Source organism: Silene latifolia, chromosome Y, assembly GCF_048544455.1.
Source record: "Silene latifolia isolate original U9 population chromosome Y, ASM4854445v1, whole genome shotgun sequence".
NCBI classification, from domain to species: Eukaryota; Viridiplantae; Streptophyta; class Magnoliopsida; order Caryophyllales; family Caryophyllaceae; genus Silene; species Silene latifolia.
In genome coordinates, this window is record NC_133538.1 from 423,380,980 (window position 1) to 423,404,962 (window position 23,983).

Sequence of the window (23,983 nt, forward strand, 5' to 3'; positions counted from 1 at the left end):
ATTTACTCCGTATGTAACATATGTGATATTTATTGACGAAATTGTAATTGCAATTGGCATCTCATAGGTACGTTTAAACGAATAAGAATATCATTTTTGCAATATTAGTGAATTTTCTAGATCTTTGTATATCATAGAGTCGGTTTCTTAAGAGACAGTCTCACAATAAATTTATTGTGAGACCATGTATGGAGTAAAATTTAAATTAAATATCTTAGAAAAAATAATAAAACAGGTATAAATCACGGGTACACATAAAATATAGAGTAAATTATCAATTACACTTACGCTTAATCCACATTTTTACATTTACTCCACGTCAATTTTTTTTTAATATTTTACACTCAAATAATTGCTCAGTTTACATTTTGCACGCTATATCGGATTCAGGCCATATTTCCGTCAATTTTCAATTTTTTTCGGCAAAACAATAATTTCATGACTATTTTACCCTTCCCTCTTCTATTATTAAGCAAATAGTTATTTGCCCTTCTTTCTCCTCATTCATTCATTCCCTCTTCTCTCATTTTCCCTAAATTTATTTGAAGAACTCATCCTCAAGGTAAGTGTATCCCCATTATTTTTGAAGTCATTTTCTACAATATATCCACAACAAGAGAGAAATTCAAAGATGGAAAAACCTAATTATTTAAGGCACAAATAAGCAAAACCCAGAAATTTCAAATACAAAACCCAGAAATTTTAAATACAAAACCTAGAAAATAAGTAGTAGAAATCAAACAATAAACTAGAAACAAATTAGAAAAAAGAAATAGAAGGATAACTTACATAAATTACTAAAGTGATAGTGGTGATGGATCAACAATCTCTCAATGATTAAGATATTACGACGGAAATTTGGGAGAATTTTTAGGGGGGAATTTTTGTGATAAATTAGGTTAAACAAGTGAAAAGAGGATAAGTAAATGAAGAATCAAAAGCCAAACGGAGACTAATCGCTGGGGCAAATTCGTCATCTTATAAAAAATTTCACCTGAAAATGCCATTGGGTGCAAATATAACCTGAGCTATTAATTTAGGTGTAATTTTTAAAAAAATTTGACGTGGGAGTAAATGTAAAAAAGTAGATTAAGCATGGGTGTAATTGATAATTTACTCTAAAATATATTCCGTTATTATGGAAAAAAGGTATGAAAATAAAGAGCTAGACCACGCTATCATCAATACGGTCCCGAGATACGTACAGTACACAGAATAGTGATCTCTCATTTAATTTAGTGGTAAACCCGTTACTTCCAAGTTTTTATGCGTATATATCAAAAATGCATTGCCAAACCACGATGATGCATAAGCATCCATAGCCTTTACATGTCACTACGAAGATTTTTAGCTAAAACATCTCATTCTTAAACCATTTTATAATTAGTATCGTTGTTAGTAGTTTCATTTCTATTTTAGGTAAATTGATTATTACTCCCTTATATAATTAACTTTTTGAAACTCACTCCCTTATATAATTTTTTTCGAAAATTACTCCCATAAAATGTCACAGTTATCAAATTACTCCGGTCAATAAAATGAAAATATTTCATTCAAACTTTGAAATTTGTTACTAACTTTTGTTGTTTATGACTATATTGTCTTTAGCCTTATAATATTGAAGATTTCAACTGCACTGAGAGGGAGAAAGGGATTTACCAAATTTGGGAGGAAGGAGGTGAATTTAAAAAATTTGGGAGGAAGAGTTGATTTAAATGAAGTATATAATAAGGCTAAAGGTAATATAGTCATATGCAAGAAAAATTAGTACCAAATTTCAAATTTTAGAGGAAATATTTCTTTTTTTTTACCAAAATCACTGAATGGGAGCAATATTTGAAAATAGTTATATTTTGTGGGATTAAGTTTTGAAAAAGATTATATAAGGGAGTAAATTTCAAAAACTAAATTATATAAGGAAGTAATAATCAATTTACCTTTCTATTTTCAAACTTTGCCGTGAGGAATCAATTAACATGTTTTCCACTTAATTTCAATAACTCACTAAGAAGCACAAAAATTGATACGTTTAGCCGGCACTTCAAATTCATCACTTTTACGGTGAATTGAAACATTTATGATTGAAACGGATACATACTATTTTGTACGTACAATTAACAATCAGTTGCTTGATGTTTTATTCATTATCAAGGAGTATATATTAATATATTATCCGCGTTCCACTTATTGAATTAGTGAGCTATATATAGAGACCACATTTTTCCTTGAGATATTGAAGATCAAGATCTCACTGTAATTTTTTTTAAGGAATCTGGCTCAAATCTTATAAAATAGTGTGCGATATTTGATAATAAGAATACTTCGAATCAGTGGTGGAGCTAGGGGGTCAGCAGGGGCGATCCCACCCCCTGGCGGATGAAATTTTCGAAGTTTTTAGTTAATTTTTTTTCGAAGTTTTTAGTAAATTTTTTTTCGAGTGTACTTTATGAAATTAGTCATTCGTCCCCCTAAATTCAAATCCTGGCTCCGCCACTGCTTAGAATGGTAGAAGTGGTATAGATGTATAGCTACTGTACGAGAATGACAATTGCACCAATATGGAGTTTGCCACTTAAGTTGATGTGCTGAGATAGGGCTGAAAGGGACGTCGTGATTCGAGGTGTTACTGTAATGGAGGGTCTGCTGGTGGGTCTCAAGGTAGTGAGTTAGTAATGGTGAATGGTGCTTCTTCCAGACGTCCAAGCGATAGTGGGTGGGAGAGGAAATGAGAAAGAAGGTAGAGAATTGAGAGGACAACATACAAGATGGGCAATATGATAAGAAAAAAACATACAACAATGAGTAAAATTGAATGTATATTGCGTAAGTAAATAGCTGATATACAATAATTTTATATCCACTTTTAGAATTTTACCTCTCATAAGTTAAAAAGTCGAGAAAAAAGAAGTCGAGTACTTCGAATAAAATTAAGCAATGTAAACTTATAAAAAGTGCATAGGTAGAGAAAGTAAAATTTTCTACACAAATTCTTAAGAAAGACGTCTCTCATTAATGTTAGTGAGAGACCTCTCTCATAAGAGGTAGTTATTATTTTTATGTTTTTTTAGTTAGTTTTTACTATATTTATTAGTTATCTTTCATTAATGTAGTGAAAAACGGTCTCTTTCAAAAGGCTTACTGAAGTTTCTATATTAATTTACTAAATCCAAAAAACATATAAGTTTTTACTTTCAATAATATTTTTCGTTGCACGGATTCCAAAACTAGTTTATATATAATAAAATTCATTAAAGATCAAGAGAAGTTCACTACATAAGGAAAAAATTGAATGAAACCAAAGTATTCACATTAGAACCACAGGTCTCCTGAGAGACTGCTTTGAATAATTTATTGGAAGATCGAATTATAAACCGATGGAAAAATGGTACAAAAAGTAATAAAAGTAGTAGATATACTATAAAATGGGACATTTTGTAAAATGATTTTTTTTTTTCTAGTCACAATCAATAATAAAAGAGGTATGATAAAATTGTCTTTCAATAATTTATTAGACTAATAATCTTCAACTTTCAAGTTTTTGTGTACATAAAAAAAGGTGATAATTCATATTAAAGTGACAATGTGTTAAAAGGAGAACTGAACAAAAAAAATTGCATTGCCTCACTATTGAACGAGGGCAAATTCGGAAATTACATGTATATAGGGCTTACTATAAAACTTAAATAATGAATTCTTTTTATAGGTCTGAAATACATCACGAGCAGGGGCCACCCCTGCTCGTGATGTATTTCAGACCTATAAAATGAATTATACATCACGAGCAGGAGTAACATCAATTATACTTCATCCGTGTATAATTTCAGACCTATAAAAAGATGTTTTAGTAGATATTTCAGATCTATAAAAAGATGTTTCAGTAGATATTTCAGACCTATCAATTATACACGGATGAAAAAGGGATTAACAAAACATGGCAGACGGTCATAGACTCATACTACCTCCAATCGAATTCAAACTAGCCATTCACTTTTTAAAGTCAACCTTGTTAAATATTGACATCGATTATATTTACTCAAATTTTTAAAATTTATACATAAAATTTACATATTTATGTTTGTTATAAAAAGAGGTTTCCGAAAATTATAATTTCGATACAAAAAAACTAATACATAAATGGAAAAAAACGTGGTCAAAGTGTCGTCTCGTAGACCGTGAAAAGTCAAATGGGTAGTTTGGATTAGATTGGAGGGAGTAGTAGACTAGTAGTCATAGATGTTCATTGATATAGCTGATCAATTGGTCTCCCTTGTGACGGGTTATCATTTATGGCGGATATTTTGTGAGTTAAAATGGTAACAAAATGGGTTAGTGGAGAAAGGGGACCACATGAATAGTGTTGCAGAGAGAGAAAAAGTGGGTACTTTGTGAGGTAAAATGGTATCCGTCACTCAAGAGTGACGGATATGTGCCGTCACAAACAAGAATTTGTGATAGCTGATAGTACGTACTTATATATCCTATTCACATAAATTAAAATCCCATTAAAAAATTACTCAAACTAAATTAATATCAAGAAAAAAAATCTCATCAATACGACTTACCGCCATGTTCACGTACACAATAGTCAATAACCATTTTACTTTACAAAGATCGACGACTAACTGTGCCACTAAAGATGACCTTCTCAGATGACGACTATTTTCCGATACCGTAATAGGTATGTGTGCTCATCCTCCCATGATCTCCACCTTCTACAAAAAAAAAATTATAAAATCATTCTATATAAATGAAGTGAAACCCTCAAGGACTCGGATTTGGACTGAAACAGACTCGATTTGGACAGTGTTTTAAACTGTTTAATCGTGATAAAAAGGACTAAAAACAGAGCGAAACTGCGAGGATCCGCAATCGAACAAATCGGCGAACTGCCTGCACCACGGAAATCCTGAACTCTACAATCGAATAGAGTAAAGGCGTGATTAGGATATGAATTAACCCAAGCACACAGCCACTAGGTTAAGACTAAAAGGATAATTTTCAAGCACACAACAAAGAAAATATCCGACTCTCAGCACTAAGCAAAAGAGGGTCTTCTCGCACTAAGCAAAGAATGTTTGGAGAAAAACAAAGTTTTCACTCTTAATCTTAATTCATCAAAATCTGAATTTTTCCATGTCCAACCTTGGCTTTTATACTACAAGCCATACAATCTTGACCCTTGATTACAAACTAAGATCTAAGGCTCACATATGAGCTGAAAAGACAACAAGAAAAACGGCCCTCTAGGCCTTACATGACTTACACAATCTTACACAAGACAATGACATAAAGCATAAAAGTACAACCTCCCTTTGGCATGTTCTATTGACTTATTTATGATGACAATGGACCTCTTAGAAGTTTACAAACCGGCACATGCTTGGTAGCCTTCCAAAGGTGTTTTAGAACTTGCTTGTTCAAAAGAGGAAAAGGTTGAAAGTGACCCCTTGATAAGCCTCTTAAACCGTGTAAAAGTCCCCATCACTCGGTTTTGTTGCATTTTGTTTCCTTGTTGGTGGCTCTATTATGCAAGGTTCCTTAGACAAAAATACTCCAAATTCTTCCTAGAATTGAGTAGTAACATTTTTTTAATATAAGTTCTTAGACGGAAATTTGGTTCGACCTCGTTTTGTGTGACGGGGTCAAAACCGTGGCTTGATTTGCTTCAATCTCCTCTTCTTGAAAAGGATTTGCCCTCAAATCCTCGCCATTGTTACCACTAAGCTCTTCATCACAACGACTTAACTCCTCCACATTGAAGGTGGTATGAGTTCCCAATAGATTGACCTTGTACTTGTCATTTCCAACTTGACCCATGACCTTGAATGGACCTTCATCTCTTGGCATGAACTTGTCCCATTTAGTGAGGGCTCCTAGCTTGCATGATCGGACCCAAACTTGATCCCCAATTCTGAATTTCGTACCTTGCTTGGAGTTCATGGACCCTTCCTTATTGGTAATGACTTGATCATGACGAATGAGCCCTTGTTCAACCCGTTCCTTGACACCATTTTCTTGCTCACTTGGGTGAACACTCTCCTTGACTGTTCTGTTCATACCGCCCGTGCCATTAGCCTTGTGCTCAACTTCAATAAAACTTGGAGTAGAGTGTATGGAATAGTCACAATGCACACCATCATGGACACCTACGGTTTGAATATTGTTAGGGATCCCCTCTTGAACCCGTTTCTTGACCACATTTCCTTGATTGCTCAAGTAGACACTCGACTTGACTTGATTATCCATGTGGAATTTGTTGTTAGCCTTGGAATCTTCCTCAAATGAGCAAGTAGTAGAGAACATGGGGCATTTTTTTGACACATTATCCACGGTGCCTTCGGTTCCCTTGTCATCAAGGAGCTTCTCTTGAACTCGTTCTTTGGTACCATGCCACTTGAACACTCCCTGTGTAGTTGAACAGTCTCCTAGTCTGTTCGTGGACTTGTGAACACCATGGTTGATCATTGCTTGAACCGTATTAGTGAACGGTTCATGGACATGTTCCTTGGACACACACTCGGCATGGGGGACATGAGCACCTTCTATTTCACCCTCCCCTTGGACCTCCTCGGTTTCTTGGACCAACATTGCCTCCTTAGAAGGCTCAAACATGGTTGGCGGTGGAAGTGGTGCTAGGACAATCTTCTTTTTGTCAAAGTTCAAGGCATATGTGTTATCCTTCCCATTATGTACCACGTTCTTATCAAATTCCCATGGCCTCCCAAGTAATAAATGACAAGCATCCATAGGTAAGATGTCACAAAGGAACTCATCAACATAGTTCTTGCCAATGGAGAAAGACACCAAGCATTGTTTGTCAACCCTTAATTCGGCCCCCTTGTCAAGCCACCTCAATTTGTAGGGACATGGATGGTTTTGGGTGGTTAAGGAAAGCTTCTCAACAAGGACACTAGAGGCCACATTAGTACAACTACCTCCATCAATGATTAGGTTGCAAACTTTTCCTCCAATGGTACACCTAGACCTAAAAAGTTGTTGCCTTTGATCCATTTCCAATGGTTGAGCACTCAACACTCTCCAAGTGACTAGACTCATCCCGGAATCCGGCATTACTAGCTCCTTTTCCTTGGTCTCCACGGGTTCCTCCTCCCCAACACAAACAATACTCTCATCTAATCTCCCATGACTCTCCTCAAAGTCATCAAAGGCTCTCTTGGTTGGACATTCTTTGACAAGATGTCCATAACCTTGGCATTGGTGACATTCTTTTGGAAGCAAGGTGTTTTTTTGTGGGGTTTCAAGGTCCTTACTCTTGTCAAGTGTGGATTTTTCGGTTTGAGTATTGGTGTCTTTGGGTTTAGCCTCGGCATAGATGGGTTTAGAGGTCTTCCCTTTGCCCAATTTTTCCACCCCTAAGGTCATATTCACGGTGAGTCTAAGAGGCAAATCTTGGGTGTAGCCGTTAGGCACAAACTTTCCTACAAGCTTCTTTTTAAGTGTAATCCAAGACTTAATAGGTTCCTTCCCCTCCCTTCTCCTTTGAGATTTCAAGGACTCATACCAAAGTAAAGCATACCCTTTAAGTTTTGCGTTGGTAACTTTAAAGGACTTATAATCTGAGTAATACTCAAACTCAAAGACTCTTTCAATGGTTCTAATCCAATCTAGTAAATCGTCGGGATTTAAGCTACCATGAAAGTTGGGAATCTCTACCTTTAAGTCTTTTTGAGGTCTCCATGGAAGGATTCGTTCATGGACCCCTCCAAATCCGGGCATGGCTCTTCTTCTTGCATTCCATGAACTTGCTCTCTTCCCATGTAGTCACGGCCCCTTTTCATACCACGGTGTGGTCTTCTCCGGTTCCTTGGTGGTGTTGGAACATTGGTCATCATGGCATTGAGAGTATCCAACACACAGTCACATTTCTCCGAGAGTTTGGTAACTTGGTTCTCAATTCCAAATAGCCTTTCTTCACTCATGGTTGTTTTTGTGTTTTTGATGTAGGTAGGAAGATGAACTCACAAAGGTTGAACCCAAGACTAACACAACAATGGAATTGTGTTAACCTAAAGCTCTGATACCAATTTGAAGTGAAACCCTCAAGGACTCGGATTTGGACTGAAACAGACTCGATTTGGACAGTGTTTTAAACTGTTTAATCGTGATAAAAAGGACTAAAAACAGAGCAGAAACTCCGAGGACTGCAATCGAACAGTCGACAGAACTGTCAGGCACCACGGAAATCCTGAACTCTACAATCGAATAGAGTAAAGGCGTGATTAGGATATGAATTAACCCAAGCACACAGCCACTAGGCTAAGTGTAACACCCCGTATTTTTATAAATATTTTATAATTTCTTCTTATTTTAAGTTATATTCTGTTGGATTTTTAAACTACTAGACCCCCTTTCGTAGAATGTACAAGTTTTCACTTTTTTATTTTTCACAATAACCTTGTTTTGAAGCTCCTCTCTTAAAATTTCAATTTATTTCATTTTCCATCTCAACTTAAGACAGATAAAAATCTTTCGTTAGATATCGTGATCAGATGTTGCTTATGCGATTCGAAGAGGAGAGCACGAAGTTTAGACTCACCAGATGAAGTTGAAGCTAGATTAGACACGTATCTAGTCGATCGAGCCAAGAGTTGCAAGTCACTCCATTTTTCTAACCTGACTTCAATATGACTATTATGGTTTATCAAAAATAATATTTTCATATTAAAATATAGTTTCAGAGGCATTGAAATAGAACTTTTAAATATTATTTTATGCAACTTTTAAAGTACGATGTTAAAAGTAAACTGCTATTGAAACTTTTTATTTTATTAACCGACGTCCAATTTATGTACTACAAAATTAAATCTCCATTTTATAGTAACACTGGACTCGTTTGACGCCGCGACACTACATTTTCAATCAAATATTAAAAGTAATATATTTCGAGTTTCCAAAACGTTATCTTTGTTACTATCGCGATTATTATCAACCCGTGACCACACTTAGCTAATTAAGTAGTTGTGTTTTGTTTGTGCAATTACACCATCATAAAATCTCATTTGTGACTAAAATCTTATTGACTAATTGTTACATCATTATTATTGTAAGAGTTATTTTCAATTGTAAGACGGAGGGAAAAATTTAACAGTTGGCCCCTAATGGCACTACGTGTCCATTCCTTTCGTTGCTCTTAAGATGACTTTAATAGTCACAATTGCCTTTGAATGCCACCTCTATTTTCCTTCGTCCTTGACTTGTCATTTACACACAAAGTAAATAAAAACCATTCTTTTGGCTTTGCATTCCCAGAAAATCGAAAACGCACTAGATAAAACAATAAATGATCCAAATCCCCTTCATTATCTAGTTCAAACTTGATTAAGTTTCTTAAATTTTCATCTTGAATGCTTCTCTTTATGGATGTTCATCTCATTTATTCACCCTACAATTAGTTAAAGGTATTAATACTAATTTTCCTCTAAAAATCTAATTTCTCACATTCTTTTAGTTTACTTATGTTCAAAAATAACATGCATGTCAAAGTTTTTATGAGATCTTGACTTAAAGGTAATTTATACTTCAAAATATACTCTAATTGGATTATTATAGTGGTCTAATTGTAGAATTTTTATTGATGGGTTGATACTCGTACCGAGAAGAAAGAGAGGCGGAGGAAGCGGATATCGATTTCCCCGACTCGTTAGAACCATCTCAAGGCTGACATTTTATTAAGATTAACAAAATCCCTTTATAAGGGTGGGTAAATTAACACTTCCTTTTCATGGTTTATTGTTGCATATTTGCATGTGAAAACTACTACTTGTTAATTTTGCTTGCTCTTATTTTTGCATGTATTAACATTATCTAATAAATCAATTTCAATGAGCTTAAGATTGAGTAATAAAAATATTCGGTTAAGGAAGGTGTTGTTGGCAGAATACTTGAAATCATGGGGGTTGATATTTCTTTCTACAAGCTTAAATTTATTGATTGATACTTCATATATTTTTTTTCAACTAGAGAAAGTTTTGTACGAAAGTTTTGTTTCAAATTGTTGATTGTGTTCAGCCAAATGATTTTGGTCAATAGAAGATTAGTCCTTCAAATTTTAGATTATTTTAATCTTATTTTATAAACTAGGTTTTGACTAATAATAATGATATTTATTTTGAAAACTTTGACCGAACCCTTAATTGATCGGAGGCTTTTTAATAAAAGTTTTATAAGATAAAAGTTACATTTATATCTAGTTACATCTTAATTTGGTAATACTTACTTCCATATATTTATATCCTTAATCTTATTTGTTTGATTGAGTAATAAATGTTCTATGTTCTACTATTTGTCTTATTTGATTTCATTATTATAATATAATTTAGAAGCCATGTAATTTAGATTTTTTTTTATCTATTTATTTGTCCACGAAGCGATGTAATTTAATTATTGGATGCGAGACTTAACTATCGATACCCCAAAGATGTAATAATTAAAGACCTAGTTTATATTTTTACGAGTAAGTAAGAATAATTTTAGCACCTTGGCAATCGCTTAGGCCAGACACACGATATCGTTAGTCCAATTTTAAAGTTTAAGATTGTATCGACGTAGAAAATTTATTTTAAGAGTCACCATTTGATAATAACTACTACTACGTCAGTTTAAGGAGGATTTGGAGTAAAAGTTACATTTACCTATGTTAAAAAGATTTGGCTAAAATAAACCCTTTCAAAATTTCTCAATCAACGCATTCATTTTTTTTATTATTATTCAAATTATGATTTAGAGGCAAATTTTCGAAGACTTGAATTTTTACTCGAAGTTTTAGATAAACTCAAGTTCTCTTAGCCTCCTTATCGTTGGTCAATTATGGAGGTACTAAATCGGAATTTTGAAACAAAGGTCTCTTAACACTTTGATCAAGTTTACTTAACCAAGATTGCTCAAATTTATGGGATATGTCAAGTAAATAACATAATAGAATTAGGAGCGATTTTTAATCAATTAATTACCAAGGGTCTAAGACTGTCCCTTAGTTAATTGATTCAACTTGGTTTGATAATCTTGTGAATCACTCGCAATATTAACCAAGTCGATAGCCAATCCCCGGCTTATAAATAGGGACAACCCCAATAAGGAGACTATTGTTTGATTATCTGCTACATGGTTCCGGCTAAAGGTTTATAAAAGAAAAGGAACTCGGTTGGAAATGGAAATTTTAACACAACGTTTTAAAAATGAATTTTGGAAATATTCTATTTTTCTTGGGCATTTTTAGGGCTGAATTCGAAAGCTCATTGAGCGGGAAAGCATGTTATTACTATTGTGTACGTAATGACATGGAAGAATAGCAATTAGCTTAACCGTATAAAACCGTCCGTTGCGCACCACGAAGGGTCTTTGGTGGACCTATCCTTAGACTCGAGAGTAGGCGGGAGTGTGGCCATGCTTTAGGTGGGGACCGATCGGTCTCGTACGTGTTAGGTGGATCGCACCCGGGTTCCCTAAGGTCTATATTTGGTTAGGCTTAGGGGATAATAGCCGGGTTTTAGTCCGTGGTACGGGTAATAACCCCACGTACCGGCATTCGACCCTGGAGATGAGTGGAAGAATTTCGTTTTAAACGTGCTTATGTCACCACGGTAAACAGGGGTAATAATGTAAGCCCCCTGGTATCGGTGTGATTGGTGGTATATGATTATCGTACAAGTTTCGGTTATTGGTCATATAATCGGAATGTGTATGATAATTGGCCGGTATATCGTGATAAAGTGTTACTAAAAGCAATACGGCATTGAAAAATTTGTTTGTTTTCTCAAAAATTGTGTGTTAAAAGTATGGACGTATGATTCTGATATACATGCTGATAATGATTGTTTATGTTATGTTTTAGTTGTTTAAAGAAGTTAATCTACCCACCTGACGTTTGTTGTTTTTCTTATAAAACTTTTACAAATTTTAAAACGCATCGATTTATCGGTTTGTGAAGACCGACCATTCCCGAGACAGGCGAAACTAAGATGGGATTTAGATATATTTTATTAGAACGTGTTAGTAATTTGTTAGAAACAATTGTAATATTTAGTATTATTTTAGTAATTGGAATTAGTTGAATATAGTAGTAAATCGGATATGTATTTATCTTCCGCTGTTTCCTATTTTGGACTTATATTTAATAAAGTCCTAGAAATCCGGGTTGTTACATTAAGACTAAAAGGATAATTTTCAAGCACACAGCAAAGAAAATATCCGACTCTCAGCACTAAGCAAAAGAGGGTCTTCTCGCACTAAGCAAAGAATGTTTGGAGAAAAACAAAGTTTTCACTCTTAATCTTAATTCATCAAAATCTGAATTTTTCCATGTCCAACCTTGGCTTTTATACTACAAGCCATACAATCTTGACCCTTGATTACAAACTAAGATCTAAGGCTCACATATGAGCTGAAAAGACAACAAGAAAAACGGCCCTCTAGGCCTTACATGACTTACACAATCTTACACAAGACAATGACATAAAGCATAAAAGTACAACCTCCCTTTGGCATGTTCTATTGACTTATTTATGATGACAATGGACCTCTTAGAAGTTTACAAACCGGCACATGCTTGGTAGCCTTCCAAAGGTGTTTTAGAACTTGCTTGTTCAAAAGAGGAAAAGGTTGAAAGTGACCCCTTGATAAGCCTCTTAAACCGTGTAAAAGTCCCCATCACTCGGTTTTGTTGCATTTTGTTTCCTTGTTGGTGGCTCTATTATGCAAGGTTCCTTAGACAAAAATACTCCAAATTCTTCCTAGAATTGAGTAGTAACGTTTTTTTAATATAAGTTCTTAAACGGAAATTTGGTTCGACCTCGTTTTGTGTGACGGGGTCAAAACCGTGGCTTGATTTGCTTCAATAAACTCAAGCATTAAAAACTATAACTCAACAACATAATAAATCACCGATAATCGAAAATAATAACTAGATGAAAGAGTAGCATCATTAATAACTGAATAATTGAAACGGAAAACAATAATAATAATAATAATAATAATAATAATAATAATAATAATAATAATCAAAAGAAGAAGTAACAATTTGCGAGCAAAGCTCGCGAAGCAGGGGCACTACAATTTCTCAATTTAATTTAAAAAGAAGGAGTAACAATTTGCGAGCAAAGCTCGCGAAGCAGGGGCACTACATTTTTCAATTTAATTTATTTATAGATGCGAGGTAAAGAGTGATTTGTAAAAGGACTCTTAGCTTGTTATCATAGGTGCTGTTTGGCCAAGCTTTAAAAGTGTTTTTCTAACTAAAAAAGTAGTAGCTTGGTCAAACACTATATATTAGGGAGTTTCAAAACTACTATTAAAAAGCTAAAAACTGATTATTCACCCCCAAAAGTAGAAGTAGGTATTTGCTACTTCTACTTCTATTTTTCACATAAGGAGCTAAAAAACAAAATAAGAGCTGGTTTATTTTTCACATAAAGAGCCAAAAAAACAAAATAAAAGATGGTTGAAAATAGTTAGGTCAAACATATAAATTTTATAAAAACTGCTTTTACAAAAGTATGGCCAAACAACCAATTTTTTTTTCAAAAAGTAATTTATTAATAAACCCATTTTAAAATTGAAAAATTATTTTGCACAAACAAGGCCAAACAACACCATAGTATCATACGTATGACTAGCTTAAAACCCGTGCAAAGTTGCACGAGTATACTTGTAAACATTTTTTAAAAATCATTTAAAATTATTTTAAAATAATTTTTGTATATACGTGAGTATTTAAAAAAGAGTAAAATATCCATAAACATCCGTTAAAAGTTTACCTTCAAATTATTGATCATAACTTGAAAACATGAATATGTTAATAACATAATTACTATTACTAAAAGCCGAACTATTACATGTTGAAGATAGGAAATTGACATAGCTTAATAATAATTAAAAAAAAAAAACAAATCGAAATATCTCGACCCCGATTTAGCCCAATACCTAAATGCATAGTCACTCTAAATGCGCCGTTTACCATCGATTAAAAAAGTTCCAAATTTTATGAATTGAAGACATGAGATATAACCAACAACTTAATCTTTGCATAATTCACAATTCATACATTTTTCAAAGAGTAACCGAACATCCAGATATATTGAAAATACACTAATTAACCAATATTATAATAATAGAAATAAATAATTAATGTGCAATTCGATTCAAAACAATTTTTCACACGTTTATATGTTAATAACATAATCACTAATAGTAAAAGCCGAACTATCACATGTTGATGATAGGAAATTGACATAGGCTAATAAAAAAAAAAAAAAAAACTAATCGAAATATCTCGCCCAATACCTAAATTCATAGTCACTTTGAATGCGTCGTTTACCATCGGTTAGAAAAAGTTCTAAATTTTATGAATTGAAGACATGAGATAACCAACAACTTAATCTTTGCATAATTCACAATTCATACATTTTTCAAGGAGTAACCGAACATCCACATATATTAAAAATACACTAATTAACCAATATTATAATAATAGAAATAAATAACGTGCAATTTGATTCAAAAAAAATTTTCACACGTTTGTGTGCGAACCGTGAGTTACTATTTATTAAAAGAATGGTTCACTATTTATTAAATTAAATCATAAAAAATACATAAAATGTTATTTTTAACCGTGTTTTCACATTTTTTTTGCCCGTTGTATTGTTTTGTGTTATAAATTATAAAATTATTTCATAATAAATTTATCGTATACACTATATAAGATATGAAAATTATTTTAAAAAAATCGTAAAATTTTAAAGCCAACTATTATATATGAGGGAGAACTTAGAATATAGAGAAGTTAGTAAGAATATAAAAGAAATGTTATGTATTTGGCTATTTAGTTAGTTGCTTCCAAGGGATTTTAAAGTTGGAGGGAAAAAACATATTGTGGTTTTTGTTTTATTGTTTTATATAAATATATAGATTATAAAAATCTCAATTAAAGTTGATTTATATATTTATTTAACATATTAAACTTAGTTTATTATATAGAATTATCTTAGACTTCTATCAAACATTATCTTCTTAATTTTAATAATTCATTTTTAATTCATAGAAATTCAGAAAAGTTGTAGCCACTAATATGCTCGAAAACTTCCTCTTTTAAGTATATACTAGATTTCATGCCCGGGCGTTGCCCGGGTAATGTCTTATGTAGATGCAAAATTGTTTGTACTTATCATGGCGTTAGTACAGCATACGTATACAAATTAAAATTTGAGTTTGTACAAAATTGAATCTCTATCTATTTTAATCCTAATAATCATTATGATTACCCAGTGTATTTACTAAACTAAAAGTCCAAGACTTTTGCTAAGATAAAGAGCATTTGTCCAACACTTTCTTAAAATTATTAATGTTGAAAAAACTGATTTTTCTTTCTTTTTGTAACCAAATCCATCTTAATTGTTGTGTCACTAAGTATGGAGGGAGAAAAATAGAGAGAAAGTAAAAATTATGAAAGTGTGATTCTTTTCAAGTATAGGTCTTATATCGATTCGGCATTATACGCCTTGTTCTGATTAGATTCATATTAATGATGGGATAGACATTTCAAACGGGTCGAGTAGGTCGTGTCTAAGGTCGGGTTAGAATACATGTATGGTCATACAGATATCGGGTCAGGTCATGCTCGTGGTAAAAATATAGGTCAAAAAAAGGTTTATGCCGTCATTCATTTTAATTCCCTTAATTTCAATAATGATAGCCACATTCGACCAGCTAAGAATGCAACCATATTATGCTTTGGAATTTGGAAAGGAGTTAAGGGACAGAAGTACCCCGTGATTAAGAAGACTCCTAAATCATTGATTTGTTTAGGTTTATATATATTTCTATCGACTTGAGGAAATAACTTTCTATTAGCGATAAAAAAAAGGGGAATGATATTAAATACATGATTAATATTTGAATAAATTAAAAGATCTAACATATATCTCACAATAAATGTGCATAGATGGTTTACTATTTGTAATATTTATCAACTCAGTTATGTATCCGTCTTGACATTAAAACGGGTAAGTGTCATTTGTTGCTTTTTCGTAGGCGGTAGGATCACACCAGGTAAGAGTTGTGTTTGTTTTCCTTTAAAAATCCTTTTGAATTGTTCACCTTGCCTTAGTATTTGTTCTCTCAGAGGAAAGTCAAAGTCAAAAGTTTATTGTTCACCTTGCCTTAGTATTTGTTCTCTCAATCTCAAATTAAGAATAAGAGACGACCTAAATAAATTCTTCCGTGGACGTCGAACTTGAGTACGTAAATATGCTTGTTTTGTAATCGTGATCACCTACATACATAATATAGATAACTTATTAGAAAAACATTAAAAAAAAATACTAACAAATTAAAGTCAATGAAATCACAAATAAAACATGATATGGGTCGATGATCAAACTACGCAATGGACTATATTAGACACAATGAATCCATGAATACTAATAACAAAGAAAATACAACAATTCGATTAAATAAGCATTAGAAAACACAATAATGATAAAAAATAGATAGCTAATCTGAAGCATAATTGTGGAGCCATGAACGCCATGATTCAATAATAATCGTCAAGTTATGAGTATATATACACATAGTTCATGGATGACATGCAACTGGAGTATTTGTTTGGAAATAATAGATTAAAGAGTCATCCATTAAGAAGACTCCTTCAAAATCATTAGTTTTGGTTGCAACAAACTTACGGGCATATATTTTTTAGACTCTAAAAATTAGGTGATAGTAATTTACATTATCTTATAATTATAATATAATTTCTTTTTAGTAATTTTTATTATTATCTTATAATTATAATATAATTTCTTTTTAGTAATTTTTATTTACATATTTTATAATTTAAATAATTCACAAAACTTGAACCAATAATATCGTTTCAAAAGTTCCTCTTTTAAGTATATACTAGATTTAATGCCCGTGCGATGCACGGGCCGCCTGGTAAAGTCTATTGTAATACTTAAGTTTTTTGACAATGCAATTAAATATTTCAACCTCAAGATCAAATGCTTATGTTTATCTAATAAAAATATAGATAATATATGTTTACATTCAAATTTTAGAGTTAATAAGGCCGAGACAAACTTCTTGTCTATTTTTTTTCTCTAATTTGTCATTTTTTTTTGTAATTTATATTTTAAATAAGATTAAACAGACTACTCATATCACTTGAACTTTAAATGGAACTGCTCGCAGATTAATATCAATTTGTAATTGTTGGATTATTTGTAATCGCTCAAAATAATTCTCCTTTATATAAATAATCTGTGATGCACTGGCCTAATAGAATTATGTCTCCTCGCACTAAAAAAAACATAAAAAAATATAGAATTATGATAAATGCAAAAGCTGTTGTTTGGTTGCCTATAAATACACAAATAAAACACGGGAGTGTAGTTTCTTACAATTTTACATAATAATAGATTGTGCAACGGGTACAATTACGAAAACTTCTTTAAACACAACTTAAATTTTCATCTTCATTGATAGATTTTTAACTAAATACTCTCTCCGCCCCGGTTTTTTGTTTACCTGTTTTATTTATGAGTGTCTCAGTCATTTGTTTACTTTTCTATATTGGGAAGTTTTTTGAAAAGTAGTTTGCTCATCAGCATAACCTATTGTCCACTTGTCACTTAATAACAACCATCCCAAACGACCCCCTTCCCTCTCTTTGGTCTTTATATGTCAAAGACAAAGATAAATAAATGACCGGAATGTAGGAAATAGGTGATACAATGGACTCTATTTAAATTCTTTATACAACAAACAAAAGTGAAACGTTTATCTATATTAGATTGTTGATCAAACTATGCTATTTAGGTTGGTCTTTTGTTGATCAAAATTGTATACTCTTATAGGACGATCTCTTGAATAGTGGAGTATAAGAAAATTAGAAAAGTAACCACCTCTTATGTGAGAAAGTTTATGAGGCACTTTCAAAAATAAAGCTTACTTAAATTAAAATAGTACTCACAAATAATAAAAAAAGACAAACGAATGAGACAATACGCACAAATAATAAAAAAGATAAACGAATGAAACGTAGGATGTAACTGAAGCATATCGGACAAAAAACTTACAATTTGTAAAATTTTACGGAGTGCATACTACGAATTGAAGAATATATCGTATCTGCGCAAACAACAAACTATATTAGATAATGCACGTGCAATTAAAAACAAACATTAAGCAATTAAGCCCCATAAAAAACTAAAACTAACAAACATTAGAATAACAATGTAGTTAAATTAACGTGGGAAGGAGAGTTAGAACGAAAAGAGAGAGAGAGACAATATGATAATGATAATTGCTACAAAACCATTATGCCATATATATACAACTAATTAGTATGTCCAATAAACTCTACCCATCTATAAATTTTATCATGTGTTAAAATCTAAACCGTTAAAAATTATATTATTTATTTATCTAAAAGTGTTTTGTAAAACTTGGACTCTCTGTAATCGCTCGAAAAAAGCTTCCTTTATTAATATAGATAGATATTGATACTAGATTTCATGCTCGGACGTTGTCCGAGTCATATCACAACAGTGGCTGAAATTATTTGTGCTTATTTACAGGTAAAGAATAAAGTCGTCTAAAGTAACGAAGTCACTCTCTGTAAATATAAATAGGCTAATTCTATAATTATTTGCAACCTATTTGCATGTTAATACTTTTTTCTGTAGAGCATTAATAAATAAATATATAACATCAGTCCAACTTTAAACCTAAGTCAAAGATGCTGGATATCACATTGAGCCCAAATCTCTCGACCTTTATAAATTGCGACTACGTGTTGATTGCAACCCAAATGTTTTAGGGCATCATTGTTTGTAATCAATAAGCTTCTATTGATAGGTCACTAGTTTTGATCTCGTGCAAAATTGCACGGATACGTTGTTATCAATCAATATCAATATCTATCTATCTATATTAACAAAGGAAGCTTTTTTCGAGCGATTATAGAGAGTCCATTTTTTGCGGGCTACCTAGAATAAATCTAATCTTAATTTAATATTTTTTAAAAATGAAGATAAAGAATTTTTACAATAGAGTTTGAGGCATATACAAACCGGAGAAATACTACCAAAATATCACAATATATAAGGTGGTATGATATCCTACCAAGCATAATTTATTTGTTATGCTTTTTCTTAGGTGCCGTTTTATTTGAGTGCAATTTATTTGATTGCAATTATATGTTATGTGCTATGCATTTTGTAGGATTAATTGTTATTAGTTATTACAATTATAATTATAATTGTGTTTATAAATCTAATTTATTTTCTCTTTTCAATGTCAGATTAGAAGAATATATCAAGCATTCTCCCATTCACTGATGTCAGACTGGATTTTACAAGCAATTACTAAACGTCTACACCCCGATACTCCGATGCTCCGAAATACAGTGTAAGTATACTCTCTCATATAACTACGATATTTCATGTAGATTTATATTTCTTTTTGATAGTACAAAAGTGTATACTCCCAAACATTAATTTTTTGTCAAAACACTAGATTATTGTCACTAGACCTGGCAAAACCCGACCCGACTCGATAAAACCGATCCGACTCGCCCGATATCGAACCCGTCTGGCACCCGAAAATACAAAAAAATCACAACACCTGAAACCGACCCAGTCCGAGCTAACATAACCCGATTCTTAATAACATCCGATAACCGATATAACCCGGACCTCGTAACACCGAAACCGACTAAACCCGACAAGGAAAAAACCCGACCCGAGTAAGACTCGACTAACCGATACAAACTAACCCGAATAAGTTTATGTCTATAAGACTACAACTAACGTTAAATTTATAAATTAAGAGTTTCACTAATTCTCATTTCAGATGGGTCCGTCTGGAGCCTTCAGATGGTCTTATGTGACCATTTTTATAGTAAGATGTAACCATTTAAACTGGATCATAATTTTTTATTGTAAAATGTCAACTATTAAAATTTGGTCACATTAAGCAGTGATTGGTTCACATATGGCCCGTCTCAAGCTTTTGGACAAAAATGACTGCCTAAAGGGAGAACTTCAGTAAGAGTTTTGTGGTGATTTGTTTTATTCTTTGTCATGTGAATGTTGTATCGTGAAGGGGGAAAACTAAAAGCCATGACTATTTAATTTGCTACTCCCTAATTTTTAGTCTTAAACGTGCCTTTGTGACCTTTACGACCTTTTAAGAAGAGTCGTATTTTCTCTTCAGTTACGACTTCTTGTACCTTTTCTTCGGCTATATTAGGTTGTTCGGAGGTATCTAATCCCCCTTTGTTTGTATTTTAAATGAACGGTTGTAGTACTTTATTTTATTTATGGAAGTTTACCGTTGTCAAAAAAAAAAACGTGTCTTTGTGGGCAAAACCCATTATCCATTAATAGAAAATGGAGAAGGTGGTCTAAGTGGGTGACTTAATTAAACCATTTATTATATTTCTCATGTGTTTAGTAAGAACATGGGACGATTGGCAATCAGAGATATTTGAGTAAGACGGTTTTATACAAATTTATTAAATATTGATGTATATAATACGAAGTAGTTTATTTGAGTCAGGTCTTACTCTTTTAGACTGAAACGAATCTGAGTTGGGCTAAACTTAACTGAATTTAATAGAGTAAAACTGATTTGAATTGGTTGTAACTGAACTGAACTCAATTAAGCTAAACTAATGAAAAGTAGTTGAACAGAATTGAATTGAACATAATTGAGCTAAACTGAACTGGCCTAAACTTAACTGAGCTAAATCAAGTTACATTGAACTGATTGTAGATGAACTGAACTTAGTTGAACTAAATCGAGAGATGAATTGAACTTAGTTGAACTAAATCGAGTTAAATTGAACTGATTGTAGCTGAACTGAACTTAATTGAGCTAAATTGAACTAAATGTAGTTGGACTAAATTGAATTGAATTTGATTGAGCTGAGCTGAACTTAATTAAACTAAATCGAATTAAATTGAACTGATTGTAACAAAACTGAAGTTAATTGAGCTAAATTGCATTGATTGTAGTTGTACTGAACTTAATTGAGCTAAACTGAACTAAATGTAGCTGAACCGACTAGTATTGAACTTGATTGAGCTAAATTAAACAGCTTAATTGAGCAAAATTGAAATTAACTTAAGTAAATTTAAAATTGCATTTAACTTAGCTAAATATAATTTAACTTGGACCTTACTTAAATTAAATTAAGATAACAAACTTAATTAACTTAAGATAATTAAGCTTAACTTAACTTAAAGTAACTTAATTTTTAAAATTTAACTTAAATTAACTTAATTACTTATAAATTACATTTCAGTTCGGGTCAATTCGAGTTCAATTAACTATAGTTATTTTAATTCAAATTTAGGTGAATTCAAGTTCGGTTGAGTTCACAATCGAGTCAAAATATATTTCCCATGCGTTCACATTCAATATTATATAAATGAGATGCTTAGTTTATAAATACATAATCAATCGACCAATGGTAATTAGTCTTAAATTAAAACTATAATACAATATCTTATACGATCGTATATTTTTTTTAGTAACTATCTATGTATACTATCGTATAATATTAAAGAATAACCTAAAAAGGACATATTGTGACCCGTTAATTTAGAACTGGCAAACAGGTCAATCAGGCGGGGCTCGGGTTCGGGTTGGGTCAATTTCGAGCCAGTTCGGGTCGGGTCGGCTCGGATATTGAGTTCGGGTGTTGGGTTGGGTTCGAGTGTCGGGTTCGGGTCGGGTCGGGTCGGGTTACTTTTGTCAGGTCTACCCGTTATAACCCGATAAGAATTAATATTGACGTCTTTTGACCCGATATGAACCGCTACATGATTTTTAACCGAACTGACCCAATCCATAACAACCCTCACCAGACCAAGTGTTCCACGTTCCGACCCGATACCCGAGGTAAGTCATAACCCATAATAATATGACCAAACCCGATCCGACCCAAAAATGTTCATGACTCGAATCAATCCGACATCACAATAACCCGAACCTGAAATTACTCGACTCGAATCCGACTCGACCCACCCGATTGCCACCTCTAATTGTCACATTATCTACGCTAATGATTGATTTTCTTTTGATAAAGCAAGTTCATAGATTTACTAGATTTTACATATGATATTTTTCATTTGTACTGCATAAAATTGTCGGATACTCAATGACAATTGGTATCCTTGAGGTATTCATGTTCTTCCAATTTGTAAATTTACTAGATTTTACATGCAAATGCAAGTTACATACCCACCATCTCATAAAACTCTTTATAAATACTTCCTATTAGTTTACGACTATATCAATCATTATAAATAAAGTTTGTTTGCCCACAGCAATTTCCGGTATGCACGAAGATTTATCGTGATGAACCAACATGTAAATTTTCCGACGCCACCAAGAAATCAACCTTCTTGAGTCTTTGTGCCGAATCCAAATTCCGATATATATTGCTTTATATAATTTGACGTGTTTACAAACTGAAAATAATTCATTAACAAGCTAGGAACCTCCCCTTCAAAAGTTTAGTATGATAATTCTATTTCATAAAAATATGTTCTGCTAAATCAAAAGTTCTATTAATTGAACAATACAACTAAGCCTAATTATTAGTCTTAACTAAACCTAATTATTAGTCTTCTTAGAAAATGCTTAGCTATACTCTCCATTTGTTCTTTTTTTTGTTTATGTGAAATCATATCTTATCTTACCGAAGAAAAACGTCCTCTCCTTAAAAAAGAATAGTAGATCTCCAAAACTCCATCGTAGATTATAATTCTATTCCCTTACAAATTATTCATTAAAGCCGGGCCATTTCCTCCCTTTGTTTAGTGCAAATTATCTTACATAAGAAGTTTGATTAATACACGTACCTCACATATCTTGAACAAGCATTCTCCTAAAAAAAAAGAAGTACTCCGTAGAATAATAAAAGTAATAAATACGGTGTAGTTAGGATTCTCTAATAGTCTAATGTTGCTTGAAATTTTTTTCCGAAAAATTGTACTCACCCACTTGCACTACCCACTTTCATTTGTGAGAGGGACACTATCCGTTTATAGCTATAGACGGATAGTGTCCGTCTATAATGAGAATTTGTGAGGATCTAATTACCCATCAAAAGCAATTCTAAAAAAGACGGAATAATAATTGACTCAAACACCCAAAAATAAAAATAAAAACAAATAACGGGACAGAGGGAGTAACATTGTATAATCATAAAAATAACTATGTTTGTGACAATCCAGCCAAGGTAAAATCCATCCCTGAATAATCTGAGTGGAGAATTGATGAGTTACTGAATAGTTTATGATACAACATAACCCGCAATGTAAATAATAAGACTTCAAAATTACTCCGTATTTCTTTATCATGCATTAGACTATGTGTATATTATAAGAGTTCCTAAATTCCTAAATTAATTGTACATGCTTTACTTTGCTCTCAGTCAACTATTTAGATTATTAATCACTATTATTATACTCCATATATATATCAAGATAATTTTTCTTTTTAAAAAAACACCCAATGGCCATTACTTCAATAGCGATAAATCAAAGAGTACGTCAAATCCTTTCACTTTATTAAACAATAAACCAAACTTATATTTAAGTTACAAATTGTATATAGCTAGGTATTTGACTTGGGTTGCGCTATAAGTGAAAAGCCTCTAACTTTTATTTAATTTTAACGTTATTACCGTTCTATAAATAAATACTCCGGGTTTTAGAATAACTTATGTCATCCAATTTAATCACTTAGGATCAGAGTTAGATTTAAATTAGTTGCTAAATTTGAGTAGTTAGACCATGTTCTTTTAGACTTAAAGTCATTCCTTTTAAGTTCAGTTCAGCTCTTCCAGTTAAGAAAAGAAAGTTTCAAAAGATTTAAGTTACTATAAGTTTAGTTTAACTCCTATAAGTTCAGTTAAGAAACGCTATTAAGCTCAATTCATGCCCATTTTTTCTATAAG